This window comes from Jaculus jaculus, chromosome 10, assembly GCF_020740685.1.
Source record: "Jaculus jaculus isolate mJacJac1 chromosome 10, mJacJac1.mat.Y.cur, whole genome shotgun sequence".
Taxonomy (NCBI): Eukaryota; Metazoa; Chordata; class Mammalia; order Rodentia; family Dipodidae; genus Jaculus; species Jaculus jaculus.
Window position 1 is genome coordinate 102,968,973 of NC_059111.1, and position 18,189 is coordinate 102,987,161.

Consider the following 18,189-nt stretch of genomic DNA (forward strand, 5'->3'; position numbering starts at 1 on the left):
GGGGGTCCAGGGGAATGAGGTGTGACCACTGATAAGTGTACTGTTCTTTGTGGGGAGGAGAGGAAGTGCTCTGGAATGAGATGGAACTTTGGATTGCACAACTTTGTGAATATATTAAAACCTCCTGCACTGTGAGTCTAAAGAGTCAAGTGTACAGTCTATGTGGCATAGGACAAGGTCACAGTGTATTTAGAGTGAGACTGGGCCACCTGGACCCTTGGCATATCTGTCAGTAGCATGCCTAACACTTAGTATAAGGTACACTGAGCCTATCTCCCTGCCATTTGGAGTCCGCTAGGTGTTTGATTCCGTACATTTTCCTCTAGATTTCATTACTTACAGGCATAGCTCATCAGCTGAGTCCAGGCCCCTGGTCTCTACTGTGACTGAAAGCAGGTCTGTGAGGGAAACTTATAGTCTCTTCTTGAGGAGAGTGGTGGTTTGAATCTGCTGTCCCCTCCCCATAAACTCATGTGATCTCAATGCTTACTCCCTGGCTGATGGCAGACTTCCTGGAGAAGGTTTGTTTCTGGGGTCAAGGTTAGGGGTGACGTAGTCAGTTCCCTTTTGCAAGAGTTCAGCTCCCTCTCCTGCTACTGTTTTCCTCCTGATGTTGACAAGGAGGTGATGCCCACCTCTGCTCATGCCATGCTTTCCCCTGCCACTGTGAAGCTTCCACTCGAGACTGTAAGCCAAAATAAACAACTTCCCTCCCACCAGCTGCTTTTTGTCAGGTGCTTTGTCCTAGAAAGGAGAAGGTAGCCACAACAAGGAGGATAAAATGTTGTAGCAAGAAGTCCCTTAAGTCTAAGAACTGTTTTCAAAGGGGCTGAGCAGTCAGTGCCTTGAGAAATAGCCACTAGAGGTGTCTTGCTACTTTGTGGCCATAAATTTTTGCCTTGATGGTGCTTTGATGATATAGAATAAGTTTGGGGAGGCTGAACAAAGAAAGAAGGCCTATGCAGATTTCTACAAACATTATGATTCTGTGAAAGATTTTGAGGAGATGAAGAGAGCTGGTTATCTTCCAGAGTATAAAATCTTTTTTGGAATATAAAGAGTTTCTTTGCATTGAATTCCATGGAAGTTTTCTCACTGATCTATTTCTGAACTGTAAATATGTGGCTTAAGGAATAGTTTCTATCAATAAGTAACAGTTAAAATGGATAAAAAATGAATAACTGGGGGAAAGACATATATGAATTAATGAGACACTGAGTTAAGGAAAGAGGACATTGGAAGATAAAAATGGAGACAGTTCAGAAATAGATGAACATTTCAGCCTATCCGTGGATACAGAGCAGAGTGCTAAGCACTGAAGACAGATCATGAAAATGATGGACAGAGTCTTGCTCTTGAGTTCTCATGGGCAGAAAAGCAGGCACATGTTGTGTGATAAGGGAAATAATCAGATATGAACAGGAACACAAAGGAGGGATAGCCATTAGAAGCAAAAGACTAAAACTGAACTCACCCTCTCCCTTTATTAGCAAATGGAGCTTTCTCCTGTCACAAGGAGAAGAGGGACTCTTTTTTAAATTTTTTATTAATTAGTTTTGTACTCGGTGAATACAGTCAAGTTGGTACCATTGTTAGGCTCGTCCATGTCCTACCCCCTCCCCCTGACTCCTCCTTGTTGAGGTGTATGGGTCATGCATTGTGGAGTTAGCCCACAGTTATGGCTAGGAGAAATCTCTTTTATGGTCTGCTAGGAAATGCACTCCCCTCCTCCAGTTGCTATGAGCTTTATGGGGCAGTAAATCAATTCTGGCAGAAACTGACTCTATTAACCCAGTCACCTTTGCTCAGAGCTCCTTGTGAATCATTGAGGAATAGCCACGCATAGGAGAGGACAAGGCTATGAGGTAAGTACCGTGGCACACCAGGTAGGGCTTTGAACAAATAGGATCCCTTTAGTGTTAATTTTTGTTTGCTACTATGTTAAAGGATGTAGATGGCCACAGTTTCCTTTTGGATTTTGATATTTTCTTCTGTTTCCATAGAGAGTGAGGAGTGACTGACTGTGTGTGAATACATGTGTATGTCTGTGTGCTGTGTGTGTAGGTATATGCATGGTTTGTGTGTGTGTGTGTGTGTGTGTGCACGTGCGGATGTAGAGGAAAGACAGGGAGGGTCTAGTATGAGATGTCTCTCACAGGGATAAGTCAGGGGTAGAGCAAACAACTGGGCTCCTCTGGAATTTAGTTAATGGAGGCATTGATGCAAAGGAAGGTGACTGCGTTCCACGTGTGGGCAGGAAGGATTTCTAAGTAGGAAAGATTTCTGCCTTCTCTGCCAGGAAGGCAGGGGCTTCTATGGCAGCAGAATGCCTGGTGCTTTTCAGAGCATCCAAACTTTCTGAGTTACTGCGTAGAACCTACTCCCTCAAGAGGATTAAGGACAATGGAAGCAGTACTGCTATTGGCATGTAGAGACAGGAAAGAAAATTCTCCTTACAGAGATAAACAATACTGGCTGAGGAAGAGGAACGGGTAGCTGGTGTGTTTGCTGTGGTATAGGATGTGGGCTGTGTATTTAAGAAGGTAAGTCAGGGTCTGGGAAGATGATCCAGTTGGGAAGAGCACTTGCAATTCAAGCATGAGGACACGAGTTCTATCCCCAGAGGCCACACCAAAGCCAGGCTTGATGGTATATGCCTAAATCTCAGGTGCTAAGGGAGTGGAAGGGATTCCGGAGGATCACTAGGGCTCACTAGCCAGCTACTTTTGGTGGAAAATAGTGAGCTCCAGGTTCAGTGAAAGACTTGGTTTCAGAGAAAAAAGGCAGAAGATTAATAGATGGGGACACCAGATATCCTGCTTTGGCCTTCCCACACATGCACAGGGGACATGTGAATCGGTGTGTGCACATGCACACACACACACACACACACACACACACACACACACACACACACACTTCTGTATACAAACACACAGAACAGAAATAAATGAAGTCAGGAATTGTGAGTGTCTAAGTGGAGCCCTCAGACGTCTTACTTTTAGTGCCCAAGATCTCATCCTTGGAAGTTTGTCATTTAGGCCTGGAAGTACTTCTCTTTGAGAGATGAGGAGACAGTACCCCGGTACCACCTGGCGAGGCCGTGGCTCTCAGAGTCTGCCTCAGTTCTACCGCTAAACATGGTTGAAAGTCTTTCACATTCATTTATAAAGTGGGGGCCATGATGTGAGCCTGCTTCGCTTTGTTGTAGGACTCTTAAGAGAATGTGACATGATGCACACCAGATGGGGAGTAAATCTTTTCAATAGTTTGGACTGTGGAAGAGAGACTGCCACTAGCTTTACGTCTGAATGCTAACTTCAATTCCCCACTCTCAGCTTTTAAGAGCCAAGCCTGTTCTTCAAGCCCGCTTGACAAAATATCTGTTGACTGTGGCTCCTCACGTTTCAGTATTATAGTGGTTCTTTTATTAGATATTACACATTAAGTTAATGCTTGCCTTAATGAAATTCGAAATATACACTCACATGGAAATATTTGCAGAAATGGTCATGGCATTGTCTGGAAGGAGAGTAGGAAGAAAGGGAAATATAAAATGGGAGCAAAAGAAAACAAAAGTACAAACAAAAAAAGAGCACATTCCCTTTTCATATTGAGTTGTAAGCTGATATTGCACAACAGATGGATTCGTATAGCAGGAACGGGGACACAAGAGAGTTTTCATGGAGGCTTTGGTCACAAAGTTAAAGCACTTATAGTTATCTGGAGAACTAATATGACTTAATTATATCCTAATGACCCTTTTTGTGCTAGATCATTGGGGAAATGACCCACAGATATGGAGAGATTAGTCCAACTGAACTTACAACTGGCAATTAAAACAAAGCACATGAAAAAAGATTATCAGGAGTTTAAATTTTTTTTTTTTTGATTTTCATCCCCTAAAGTTAGTAATTATTGGAGGAGCGGTTGGTTGGCAGAGTTGATAGGAGTTGTAACTTGGGATTGGGGAGGGATGATGGTATTTATAAATGTGTTTTGGTTGATTGTTTGGGACACTTGTTTGAAACGTATGACAGACCATTGGCTATATGAATCTCAATCTCTAGGCTGACAATGCCAGATGCACAAAGTCACATGAGTGATAAAGATTGCTCAAGGAGCATGATCAATGGAAAAAGGGGAGACCAGATGACATTACGAGGGGCTTCAACATTTAATGAACTAGAGGACTAAAAGAAAACTGAAAGGGAACTGGAAGTGCAGACAGAAAATCAAGATTGAGCCATCTCAGTAGTGGAGAGTTTCGAGGAGGGAGTGGTTTGATGGAGTGACATGAGTAAGCAGGGCCCATTGTGTTTAGCAACTAAGGTGCCGGTGACCTTGGCAAGAGAGCACTAGCAGTGAAACCCAGAAGTACAAGCCACAGAGTAATATAGGAGGAAGAGATAAGAACAGTGTGCAATTGTCTTTTGTTTTTTTAATTTGGAAACAAGTTCTCATGTAGGCCAGGCTGGCCTCAAGCTCAGCATCTAGCCAAGGATGACCGTAAGCCTTTGATCCTCCTGTGTCTACATACCCAGTATTAGCATTCAGGTGTATGCCAGCCACGACTGGTTTGTGCAGGCCTGGGGGCTGAATCCATGCTATCAGCTGAGCCACATCCTCAGCCCTGTAATTGTCCTTTGGGAAGTTTAGGTGTGCACTGAAAAAGAAGGAACAGTAATACCTAAACAAGAACCAAGCCACTATTTTAGGGTGACTTGAGATGATATAAGGGAGCTTTGAGTAATACAAGATATAATGGAGCACTGGATAATACAAGATATAAGGGAGCATTAGATAATACAAGATATAAGGGAGCATTTGATAATACAAGATATATGGGGGCATTGGATAATTCAAGATAAAATGGAGCATTGGGTAATACAAGAGAGAGAAGAAACATTAATACGAAGTGTTTGAGAAGCCAAAATTACACTTAGACAAGAAGATAAAAACAACTGTTTCCAATAAGAACAGAGGGGACAAAAAGAGCTCAATTAGCCATGATTAAATTTTGTCCAAAAGCTTGGGTGGAGAATCAGGAAGATCATTTCTGCAAAGCGGTTATTTTTCCCTGTAAGAGTGGAGATGTATTGTGCAAGGTTAGCTGGAGACGATAGGGATTAGGTTTGCAAAGAAGGACCTGCATTTGAATTGCCGCTCTTACACCGAGAAGAGCTGGTCAGACTACCAGGGGCTGCAGGCGTAGATTACGTTGAGCTACTGTGCCAACACAGAGGAGAATGTTTGGTTCCATAGCTTCATCATATAGACTCAGCTGGCAGATATGGATGCAAGGAGGAGGAAATCTAAGGCACATTAAAGCCAGAAGGGCCCAAGAGAACAGGGAATGAAACAAATTATCAAAGAATAAGGAGGAGTGGGGCAGCTTCAGGCTGCTGGCTGTGCCTGACCTGACCCTGCTGTGGCCTGATGGTGCTTCCCTGTGCTCTGCACCTCCCTTCATCCTCATCCACTGTCTGGACAGCCTCCTGGCCCCAGGGGGGCAGAGTCCCCACAACGCTGCAGGGTGGCTGGAACTGCTCCATGGGCAGAGGGCAGCTCTGGAGGAACCGGTCGTTGCCTGTTTTAGGTGTCTCCCCAGAGCCCAGCCTGGGTGGCACTCCAGCCCTGGTGTGGTTTCCAGCTTTGACCCCATTATCAAATTGACTCTGTCCCAGTGTTCCCTCACCCCCGCGGTGCCCCATGCCTGCTTGCCCTGAGGAGTCCTCCCTGCCTGTTTGGCAGCAGAGTGATGGACTTTCATGTGGCTGGTGGATCTGACCTAGAGATAAAGATGGGCAGCCATTACACTCCCAAGGGTGGCATCACTCCTGCCAGATGGCCATTGTCATTTTGTTCCACCACCAGCAGGGGTACCTTCAGTATTCCCTGGATTACTTGAAGCTGGACCTGTAGTGCCAACAGTTGGACTGTGGAATCCATGTTATTAACCATGCTGGAGATGCTATTATGTTCAGTGGCTCCTAACACTGCTTTCATGACTGTGAGAACAACTGTGGTTAGTCATGCAGACCTCATGCCGATGGATGACTGTGATACCCATGTGTCTGGAGTTCGTTTGCAGTGGTTAGAGGCCCTGTTGCACCCATTCTTTCTCTATCTGCCTCTCTCTCTCTCTCTCTCAAATAAATGAATAAGTAAAATAAAAGAAAATATTTTTTAAAAGGAATCAGGACTGTACACAGCTCAAATATTTTGACTGTTAGAGCTGCTTGATTGTGCAATGGGTAAGAACTTTGATTTAAATGGTCGTGTTACTTATGAAAAATTGGAGGTTACTGCTGAATTCAGAGGGGTCTGATCTTTAATTGTCATTTAAAATTGTTTTCTTTTTATTTGTATATGTGCTGTGCATACATGCGTGAATGTGGGTCTGTATGGGAGATGTGTGTGTGTGTGTGTGTGTGTGTGTGTGTGTGTGTGTGTGCGCACATGTGTGCTTGTGCAGGTTGACATTGGGAGTCTTCCTCAATTACTCTCTACCTTCTTTACTGAGGCAGGGTCTCTCACTTGAGGGCAATGCTTGTAGAGTTAACTCATCTAGCTAACCAGCTTTCCCCAGGAATTCCATTTCTGCCTACCACCACTGGTATTATAAGTAGCTACTGTACCCACAGACAAGGGTGCTGGAGAGCTGAATACTGACCTTTATGCTTGACCAGCAAGCATCTTATCCACTGAACCAACTTCCTCGTTCCTGATTATGCCTTTTAATTAGAGATCTAGAAAATTGAATTGATCCCACACCTTGATTCCTCTTAAGAATTCCAGTGCCTAAGCCTTCTATTTCCTCTGGGGGTTTTACTGGAGGTGCTCATGCCTTGGGGATATTCTACAGGTGTGAAATTCAAAAACTTGCCTCTCTTGGAGGATGCATAGCTGGGTAGGACTTGAGGATATGTCAACCAATCCTCTTGCAACTGGCCACATCCCACCTGGCTGAAGTCCTAAAATTCAGCTGCCTAATCCCAGAGCTGAGCCTTTTGCTTATGTTCAGAATAGACAACTGTATTTTCGCCTTTGAGATGCAGTGAAAGTGCAGGAGCGATAGCTCAGTGGTTAAGGCCCTTGCCTGAAATGCGGGGATATAATATGAACAAATAACCCCAGCTTTGTAAAAGAAAAAAAGAAAGAAACTAAAAGAGAACAAAGGAAAGAATAAGAAAGACTGGAGTAAGGCAACAGGAGAGGAGAAAAAATAAGCTTGTGGCCAGCAGCTAAGGAGTGGTGTTCAGGACTTCACAGGGGAAACAATTAAAGGGCATCATGTATTCCAGGGCAACGTCTACATGTGGGCGTGGAAAAGCAAAGTGATAACACAGGCTACTGGAGGTGAGGCTTGTCCCAGAACTGTAAAGTCCAATTTAATATGGGGCTTTCTATAACTAGAACAAAAATGTGAGATATAATCCACAATCTGACCTCATTTCTATAGATGAAAATTTTATGTCCAATCTTTATGCAGCCCTTCTATTAGTTAGTAATTCACATCTTTGGATTCTCAATTCACTGCACTCTCCAGCTTAGCCAGTGTTTCCACACTTAGGCCAAGGCATGATTTTCAGGGGTGACTGTGAACTATGGAATTTATATTTGTCTGTGTTCTACAAACACGCAAGTAAAGTAGGCTGGAGGTCAATACCAAGTTTATGTGTGCTATGAGATTTTCCAAAAGATCAATGACTTCCAAACAGTTAAACACCTTGGAATTGTGCCATAGGAATTGAAGGATACTTGGATTCAATTGTTTTGCTGTTTTCTTTCTTCCTAAGTATCTTCTATTTTATTGCTCAGGAAAGGTCTTTGTAAACCCTATCAACTTCTTAACTCTCTGTCTTGAGTGTAGTCGTTCACTTTCTACTTATGTCTGGTATTCTTTTTCCTCGGACAACACCCAGTGTCTTTGGAGAGAAAAAGATAAGAGTCCTGGGGTGTTGGACACACACACACTGGAGTTAGAGACACATAATGGTGGAAACAAATATTTCCAGGACTATAGGAACAGAAATGCTAATGCCCAAGGCTATATTGTAACCAAACACTGTAATCACAATGCTTAACTATTCTGTCAGGGCCTGGGCTCTGTGGTTCATTTTAACCTGGCATTCTGTTTCTGCTTAGATGGCGAGGAAGCTCAGTGTGTTGGAAATCCTTCTGATCATCTTTAACCTGGTTGCAGTGGCAGTAGACATCCTCCTGCTGCTTCTTGTGCTGGAGAAGCCTTCAGGTAAGGGTGACTGTGGCTGCTGACATGGAAGGCTGGGTAAAGGAAGCCTCCTCTAGATGCCAAAGTTATCATCTTATTCATTCCATTGCCACCACCCCACTGCATTGCAGAATTCAAAAGCTGTCTCCACACTAATTTAAGTCATTCTCCAAGATAAGTGTTCTGTTCTACAATGAAATCATGTGTGTGTGTGTGTGTGTGTGTGTGTGTGAGAGAGAGAGAGAGAGAGAGAGAGAGAGAGAGGGAGGGAGGGAGGGAGAGGATTGGCGTAACAGGGCCTCCAGCCACTGCGATTGAACTCCAGATGCGTGCAACACCTTGTGCACATGTGTGTGACCTTCTGCACTGGTGTCACCTTGTGTAGCTGGCTTCTGTGGGACCTAGAGAATCAAACATGAATCCCTAGGCTTCACAGGCAAGGTCCTTAACTGCTAATCCATGTCTCCAGCCCTACAATTAAATCTTGAGTGATAATGATATACAAGGCAATCACAAGTTCCACCTGGTATATTTTAACAGAAGATAAAATTAGGTACATTAGATGTATGTTCTTAAGCCCAGAGTCATAAGGGATACAGTGATCAAGGAAAAGAAACAGTTAAGGTAACAGTGACAACTCCATTACACTGAGAATTGAGGGCTTATTAAGCTGTCCTTTCTATATCAATTACAATTAGCTTTTAACTCATATTAAGACTGAAAGAGCTGTAATTTTTTTCGCAGATGCCTTTGAAACTCTCTCTCTCTCTCATGCACACATGTACACACAGCAAAATCAAAGACAATGCCTTCTTTCCCAGAATGCACATATCATATTATAAATAATAGAATAACATGAAAAATACATAAAAATATATTTTACTCAAGAGACTTAGGTAGGCGGATTGGCATGAGTTGGAGGCCAGGCCAACCTAGGATAAAATAAAAGGTACCATAGAGTGAGAGAGATTGCTTAGTCAGTAAAATGTTTGCTATGAAAACATGATGACCCGAGTCTGAATCCCCAGCACTTATGTAAAAGACAGGCGTGGTGTCATCCCAGTGCTGGGGGAGTTGAGCTGGCGTATACCTGAGGCTTGCTTGAGAGCTCATCCAGCTAAGTGAGAGGCCCTTTCTCAAAATATAATGTGGCAGGTGACTGAGGAAGACACCCGATATCAACCTGTGGCCTCCACATGCTCATGCCCACACACATGCATGTGCACCAAACACACATGCACGAAAGAAAAAAGTTAGTAAAATAAAATAAAAACAGCTTTCAACCAAATCTCAATGTGGGGGGTTGTTCTGCTTGAAAGATCTTGGTGCGGCCCACTCCGTGTGTGCTTTCCACTCTCGGCGGTGCGCATGAAGGCACTTTCTAGGAAAAAGGAAAATCCAAGATGATTTGAAAATCATTGATGTAAATACATTGAGCCTATTCCTACTTCTTGTTCCCAACAACACATTGCTTGGAGTAACACGGGCCATGAAATCATTGTCCAGTGCAAGGGAACCTCTTCCTCCACTTGGCATAAAGCGAAGCTTCACAGCTCTGTTGCCAAAATGCACAATGATGTGGCCCGAAAAACCAAACTCCAAACTGTTTCTCCATCTTGGACTTTTGTCTGAGATAATTTTGAAGTTATGATTTTATGAGTTGAAAAACAGTTTTAATGTTTTGTGTGTGTGTGTGTGTGTGTGTGTGTGTGAGAGAGAGAGAGAGAGAGAGAGAGAGAGAGAGAGAGAGAGAGAGAGAGAGAGGGAGGGAGGGAGGGAGGGAGGGAGGGAGAGAGAGGGAGAGAGAGAGAGAGAGAGAGAGAGCGAGATTGAGAGACAGATATGTGTGTTCTAAGTGAGTCTCCTTTTGGGCCAAAGGTCAAAGGAAAACCTCAGGTGGAAGTCCTCGTAGACCAGCTTGTGGGAGACAGGGTCATTGCGTTGTTTGCTATTGTATGTTCCAGTAGCTGGCCGCTGAGCTTCCAAGCGTTCTCCTGGCTCTGTCTTCGCCTCCCTGTAGGAGTGCTGCGTCACAGACGTCTGCTACTGCATCTGGCTTCATGTGGCTTCTGGGGACCCGAACTCTGATCCTCATTCTTGTGCAGCAAGCACTTTCCCTAGTGAATCAGCTCTCTATCTAAGACTTAGTGTTTTCTACTGTGATAAGAACACGCAATGTGAATTTTGAGCATACAAAAGAGCATTGTTGTGCATGGACCCATCAGATCTCTGGAATTTACCTCTTATACCTGAAATGTTATACATGCTTATCAGCAATTACTGAATCTCCCCTGCACCTAGTAGCTGGAAACCACACTCTGTTTTGGTTCTGTGAGTCTGAATGTTGGAGGAATAAGAAAGTATTTGTCCTCCTATGACTGGCCTACTTCACTTAAGATAATGTCCCATGGTGTTGCATATTACAGGGATTCGTTTTCTTTTTGAGGATGATATATATATATATATGTTTCAGTAGGCATTTAGGATGTTGACATATCTTGGCTCTCATGAAAAGTATTGCAGTTAACAGAAGAGCAGAAGAGTGCTCCTGTCTCCTTATTATCCTCACCTCAATATTTTTGGATAAATGCTCAGAAGTGGGGTTAAAGGATAAAGTGTTAATTTTAATTTTTTTTAGGTCCCTACATACTACCAAGAGTTCACAAAGACTCAAATGCCACCACAGCCTCACCAAAAGTTGTCTTTTGCTAAGTGTTAATAAGTCACCTTAACAGGTGTGAGGTTTTGATTTGCAAATGCCTGGTGATTAGCGAGCAGCATCTTCTCACACCTCTTGGCCATTGTTAAGTTTTCTTTGGAGAAATGTGCATTCGTGTCTTTAGCTTCTTTTGTAAACAGGCTATCCATTTTGTGGGTTCCTCATGTCATTTTGAAATTAACCTCCTATCAAGTACTTGGTTTACACACTTGTTCTCACATTCTGTGTGTCCCTGTTTCCCTTTGTAAACTGTTTCCTCTGCTGTGCGGAAGGCACTCAGTTTTATTCAGCCCCAGTCTTCCCACGTTCTTTTTATTGGCTGTGCTCTTGGCAAAGCCAGGGTCATTACATCATATTGTGTCCTTGCATGGATTTTATACTGATAGGCCTCATGTTTATACCTTTAGTTCAGGGTTTTTTTTTTTTTTTTTTTTTTTTTTTTTTTTTTTTGAGGTAGGGTTTCACTCTAGCTCAGGATGACCTGGAATTCACTATGGAGTCTCAGGGTGGCCTTGAACTCATGGTGATCCTCCTACCTCTGCCTCCCAAGTGCTGGGATTAAAGGCGTGCGCCACCATGCCAGGCTATACCTTTAGTTTTAAGACAAGCTACCGCACAGAAATGTAGAGAGCCACTGGAGGTCTTCAGTGCATTGGAATAAAGGGCCTGCCTCAGAGGGGTTGCTGGTGTTCCCCCGAGGTTTGCAGGCTATGAGATGTGAGAGCACAAGTCGGTCATTGTGGAGGGTGGGCAGTGAATTTGGATATTCCCTTTCACTCTCTGGCTCTTGCATTCTTTCTACTCCCTCTTCTGCAAAATTCCCTGAGCCGTGGTGGGTGTGTTTTAAGTCTGCTTTGGTGTCGAGCTCTCAGCAGCTTCTGGATTTGTGCTTTGGTGCGTTTTCAGTGTTCTCTGTTTCTGTCTGTATGAACCTGGCGCTGGCTGACAGGCTCCCTGTTGAAGCAGCGCTCTTGCTCATCTTGCCAACTCCTGCGTGATTTCACCTGGCTGATGTGCGAGGGGTGGTTTATTGCCTTGTTCTAGCTGTCTTCTTAAAAAGAAAGACAGATTATCCACAGGAGACTGAGGTCAGCAAAGGTTCAATGGGATAAGCATTATTAATCAAGAGAGACTTAGGCGGGTGCAGCCTCTCCTTGGGCTAAAGAGTAGTGGGAGCTTCTTGTTGGAGTCCATGCTTTTGAAAGGATGAAATTTGTGTATAATTAAAATTTTATTGTTGGGCTGGAGAAATGGCTTAGCAGTTAAGCGCTTGCCTGTGAAGCTTAAGGACCTCGGTTCGAGTCTTGATTCCCCAGGACCCACGTTAGCCAGATGCACAAGGGGGTGCACGTATTTGGAGTTCGTTTGTAGTGGCTGGAAGCCCTGGCATGCTCATTCTCTCTCTCTCTCTCTCTCTTTCCCTCTTTCTCTGTCACTCTCAAATAAATAAATAATAATAAAAATTAAAAATTTTATTGTTGATTTTGATTAGTTTATTCTCTGGCAGTTCTTGTATATATATGTAATATATTTGATCATATTCACCCCATCATCTTTTCTTGTCCCCCCTCCTTCCTGCTTAACCCCTTCTTCTTCATGGCTATTCTAAAGGAGAGAATTTATGGTAGATGAATGCATCTCAAAAGCAAACCAACCAACCATCACAAAACTGATTTTAACACTTGAAGGAGTGTGGCAAACATGGTGAATAAATGTGGATATCAGTGACCCACTGATGTCAGACTTGACTGAAAGTCTGTAGCTTTGTCTTATTCTTCTCAGAGTTGGAGTTATACAACCCATTTTGATTTTGCCTTTTAATCTCTATGCAGGTTTATTCATTCCCGAGTGCCCAGACATCCCGGAATCAGAAAGAATAGATTGCGCACTTGGCAAGGAGGTGACAGAGGTCAGAGAAAATGGGGTCCCTGCTTGTGGCCTACCAGGTTTTATTTAAAATCAATAAGAATATTAAGTGGGGAGAGGGTGGTAGATGCCTCGAGGACCTTTAATTTGTGTGGAATTGTTTCATTCTTGCCCTAATGAGCTAATCAGGAATATTAAGTAAGCAGGTTAGCGGAAAGAGAAGAGTAGGAACAGACAAAATTTCAAAAGCCCAGAGGAGAAAGAAGTTGTAAATGCTCAATATCAATGTGATGTTCAAGGCTGACCTCAAAGTTTCAGTGCTTGTGGGCTACGCTAGTGTTCTTTGAGAAGTAGGCCATCAAGAACATGTGGCTGACAGCCACTTGAACTCATGTGACTTGGTCTACCAAGAGCCTCAGGTGACTATGTCACTGGAACTTAGGTCCTGATGACTAAGTGGAAAATAGCCGAGATTTTCTCCCTGAGTGGCTCTGGAGAAAATCAAGTATTTCAACACTGCTTAATTATGGCTTAAATCTTTGTCACAAAGCTTGCATTGCATTTGGATTTTATTTCTATATACCATATTCTACATGCTATATTTCATAAATCCTATTGTGATACCCATTAGGACTAAATTGAACTGGAGGATAAAACAATATTAATACTGCAATAGGTTTTAATCTTCCTAATGTGAACACCTAGGCCTTCCTTTTCAATTACATATATGTAGGTACATACATGATATATATTCGTATATAACAGAGTTTTAGGTTGGTTGCTCATACTACATGATTTTTTGCATAGGAAATTTTTGCTGGATATTTCAGTTTCAGCTTCTATTGAAAATGTAGCTAATTATATTGTCCAACTGATGCTTCTTTTCTTATAATGTTTCTTTTCTTAGTAATGATTTTTATGTATTACTTTTAATTTAAGTTGTGATTATGCATTTGTTATGTAATTGGCCAAGTTAAATTTTATATCATTTCTCAATAAAAGCTTTTTATAGTTCTTTCCTTTGAGTTACTAGTTACAGTTGCATGATAGATAAATAGTGATGTTTTTGCTCTGTACTAACACTTGTGTCTCATTCACTCACATGTTCAGCTGCACATTTTTGTTCTTCTGAAAAGACATGCATGAAGTGATGATGGTTGACAACCCTAATTTTCCGAAAGTTTTTCACATGTCAAATATTAAACATTGTGTTGTCTCTGACTGAACAGAATTGTGTTATTTACAATTAGAGTCATCTTTACATTCTAGTTGTTTATGGGTGTTATTTTTCAAAGAAATAGAAAAATTTAGCAGTGACATTTTCTTTTCTTTTTTTTTTTAAAACCTAATGTTTGTTTTTTGTTGTTGTTCTTTCTTTATTTATTTGAGAGTGACAGACAGACAAAGAAAGGCAGATAGATAGAGAATGGGCTCTCCAGGGCCTCCAGCCACTGCAAACGAACTCCAGACACGTGCACCCCCTTGTGCATCTGGCTAACGTGGGTCCTGGGGAATCGAGCCTCGAACCGGGGTCCTTAGGCTTCACAGGCAAGCGCTTAACTGCTAAGCCATCACTCCAGCCCGACATTTTCAAGTATACAGAAATCTTAAAAACAGGGGCTACAGTGATGACTCAGAGGGTAGGGCAATAACACTTCTTGTATAAGCATGAGTGTCAGAACTCACTGGAGACCCCTGGGTTCAATTCCCCAGCACCCACATAAATGGCTGGGCATGACCATGCACTTCTGGAATCCCATTCTTGTGGGAATAGAGAATGGAGCATCGAAGAAGAGCTGAAGCTCCCAAAAATGACAGGCTGTGGAATCAATGAGAGACTCTATCTCAAGAAAATACAAGGATGAGCCCTGGTGGGGGACAATCAATGCTCCCCACTAGCCTCTGCACTTGCATTCATGGGGCATACCCATCTGCACATGCACATGCACACAATACACACACAGCCATGCCACACATACTAGGCACATGCAAGAAAAGAAAAAAAATTTACAATAATATCCATTACCTACCACTTAAGTTCTACATTCCATTTTACTTGTTTTATAATTTTATTAGTTTATCCCCACTATACTGATCCATAACTTCATCTTATTGTTTTGTATTTAACTGTGAATTCCAGAAACTAAATCACATTTCTGTGACTTACTCATCATATTTATCATTAGAAAGAATTTAATGTTTGATTATAATCTTATCTTTAGACAAATTCTATTGAAGAAATGAGTGCATCATATAGATGTGAGCTAGATAATTTCCAAGTAGATTACTTATTTTTAAGCTCTATCCTTGTTTGATTGGCAAATAGCATGAAATATATTCTGGAGATAACTGAGGCATAAAGATAATATGATATTAAAAGAGTAGAGAACAGGAGACTTGTTGAGAGTTAACATAAATAGTCCAGACGTAAGCTTATGAGGTTCTGTGTTATTGTGATGAGATTGGATATAAAAATGGAAGTAATTAGGTAGAAGATTATATGTATATGTGAAAGAAATACGGAGTTTGACATTTCGGTAAGTAATTGTTTTGCAGCACTTGACCTTTGGTGTGTCAGACTGCAAGAAGGCATTAGAGCAGATTGTGCACCCAGAGATCAGCTTATCTGAATGTTTATTACTTTTTATAGAGGTCTATAGACTTTGAAACAATTTTACGGTAATGAAACTAACCTTAGGGACTTTACAGACTCCAGTTTCAAGGTGACAAAAGTGTCTGCCTCAGACTTAGGAAAATTACTTACCCAGAATCCATTCAGGAACCCCAAAGTCTTTCTCTAGTGACCCCCTGCAGACATATTTCACAAGAATATCACTTAGCTCTATGGAAAATAAATATATATTTTCAAAGATTATATGGCAATAATGCTATTGATTTTTTTCATAATCAGTATAAAATGTTGACAATTTTAGTCATATAGTGATGTCTCAGGGCAATTCTATCATATGTAGGTACCTAAAATTCTTACCAGTAGTATATGTTTTAAGAATAGGGCTGGATGGGCTGGAGAGATGGCTTAGCGGTTAAGCGCTTGGTGTGAAGCCTAAGGACCCCGGTTCGAGGCTCAGTTCCCCAGGTCCCACGTTAGCCAGATGCACAAGGGGGTGCATGTGTCTGGAGTTCGTTTGCAGTGGCTGGAAGCCCTGGAGCGCCCATTCTCTCTCTCTCTATATCTGTCTTTCTCTCTCTGTCTGTCGCTCTCAAATAAATAAATAAATAAAAATATGAACAAAAATATTAAAAAAAAAAGAATAGGGCTGGAGAGATGGCTTAGGGGTTAAGCACTTGCCTATGAAGCCTAAGGACCCCGGTTCGAGGCTCGATTCCCCAGGAGCCATGTTAACCAGATGCACAAGGGGGCGCACGCGTCTGGAGTTCGTTTGCAGTGGCTAGAAGCCCTGGTGAGCCCATTCTCTCTCTCTCTCTATGTGCCTTTCTCTCTCTCTCTCTCCCTGTAGCTCTCAAATAAATAAAACTCAACAAAAAAATAAAAAAGAATAAGCAGTGACATTACATAGTCTTTATTTATTTATTTTTATTGTTATTTTCTGAGGTATGGTCTCACCCTAGTCCAGTTTGACCTGGAATTCACTGTGTAGTCTCAGGGTGGCCTCGAACTCATGGCGATCCTTCTACTTTTACCTCCTGAGTGCTAGGACTAAAGGCATGCACCACCATGCCCGGCTTCCAGTCTTTATTTTTTTATAATACAAACAATACAAGTGTATTTATTTAATATAATCTAGACATTATAGATATGCACAGTATAAAATGGGAAGTCCTTACTCATGTTTTCTTTCTCCCTCCCCAGAATAATGTTAATAGCTTAGCATGCATCTTTTCCATGGTCTTTGTATGCCCATTGCTCTTAGCCACTGTTCTTGTTCTTGACACATTAAATCTGTCTACCAGCTAACACTGCTTTCTCTGCTTGGAAAACTGGTTTACTGTGCACACGTCTAACTTCCCCTGGTGCCTTAAGAATGCTTCCTATCTTTCCCACTTTCCTCTATCCTACGAGCTTGGGAGCAATGGCTAGTGTGTGTTTCCCTGGCTCCTAGAAACATTTGATTGGAGTACCAACTCATTATACTGTAATTGATATTTAAAAAATTTTTTTTGTTTTTATTTATTTATTTGAGAGTGACAGACAGAGACAGAGAGAGGGAGAGAGAGAGAGAGAGAGAGAGAGAGAGAGAGAGAGAGAGAGAGAGAGAGAGAATGGGTGCCCAGGGCCTCCAGCCACTCCAAACGAACTCCAGATGCTTGTGCCCCCTTATGCATCTGGCTAATGTGGGTCCTGGAGAATTGAGCCTTGAACCAGGGTCCTCAGGCTTCACAGGCAAGCTCTTAACCACTAAGCCACCTCTCCAGCCCTGTAATTTCTATTTTAATTGTCTTGATTTACAGTAAGCTGTCAGTTTGCTAAAGGCACAAACTATAGCTTATTTATCTGTAGTACCAGTTGTTTATCTCATAGATGACAAATGGATATTGGATGGCTGTATAACTGAATGAGGGATTAAGCATGAATAAACTAATTCATAGAATTGCAGGAATTTATCCTAAATTTTCCTTGGAATAAATTGGGTTACAAATGAATCAATAGGGAATGCTTTCCTTCCTTTCAGTTTTTATAATGCTAACTCACTGCTATTTTTATAGGAAGGTTGCAGGTGGGAACGCAAGTGCTGCTGGAAGCCTGTGGCAGGTATCAATGTCCCTAAGTGCTTCTTCCCTAAGAACTGGGGTTACGAAGTTATCAATGTCCAAAGAAACAGAGCCACAGGTGAGGGTTACCCCATGGTGGCCCCAGAAAGCATCTCTGTGGCCCAGCTATGGTAACTGCGAAAGAAAAGCTAAAGTTTTCTCTTGCTCAACTTCCCCCACCCTAGGGTTGACCGCTCAGTTGAAGAAGTTGCCAACCCCATCTCTGTTTGGAAACGATGTCAGCGATGCTTTCTTGACAGCTGAATATCAGACACCCAATCGTTTCCATTTTAAGGTTGGTTTGGGACTTATGATCCAATACATTTCTGGAGATAGCAGTGTTGGGTTCACACCATCCTCTCCTACATAGCATGTAAAGGTATACAGGCAGAGAGAGTCTCCATTTCTCCCTGTGGGATTCCCTGGAGTGCGTGAGCAGGCAAACTTTTATTTGATGTAACAGGGTTGAGAATTAGAAGCTCATCTCGTGGGCAGCTGTAATGGTATGAGTTGGAGCTTGCTGGTCAGCCAGTGTAGTCTAATTGGTGAACTGTAGGCAAATGGGGGGGAAAAAAAACAACACCACCAAAAGATTGATGACACTCCTGAAAAATAACACGTGAATTTGGCTTCTCAA

General features: G+C 42.3%; 1 protein-coding gene and 1 long non-coding RNA gene across 2 annotated transcripts in view; both read left to right on the forward strand.

The window, feature by feature from the left end:
- Mgam (maltase-glucoamylase) overlaps positions 1-18,189 on the forward strand; it is a 256,817-nt gene that overhangs the window by 166,366 nt on the left and 72,262 nt on the right. The window lies entirely within an intron of this gene.
- LOC123464020 lies at positions 1,842-17,543 on the forward strand. The gene is made up of 4 exons (XR_006639313.1): positions 1,842-1,865; positions 8,152-8,257; positions 12,788-12,864; positions 17,508-17,543. It is a non-coding gene; the product is annotated as an uncharacterized LOC123464020 (long non-coding RNA).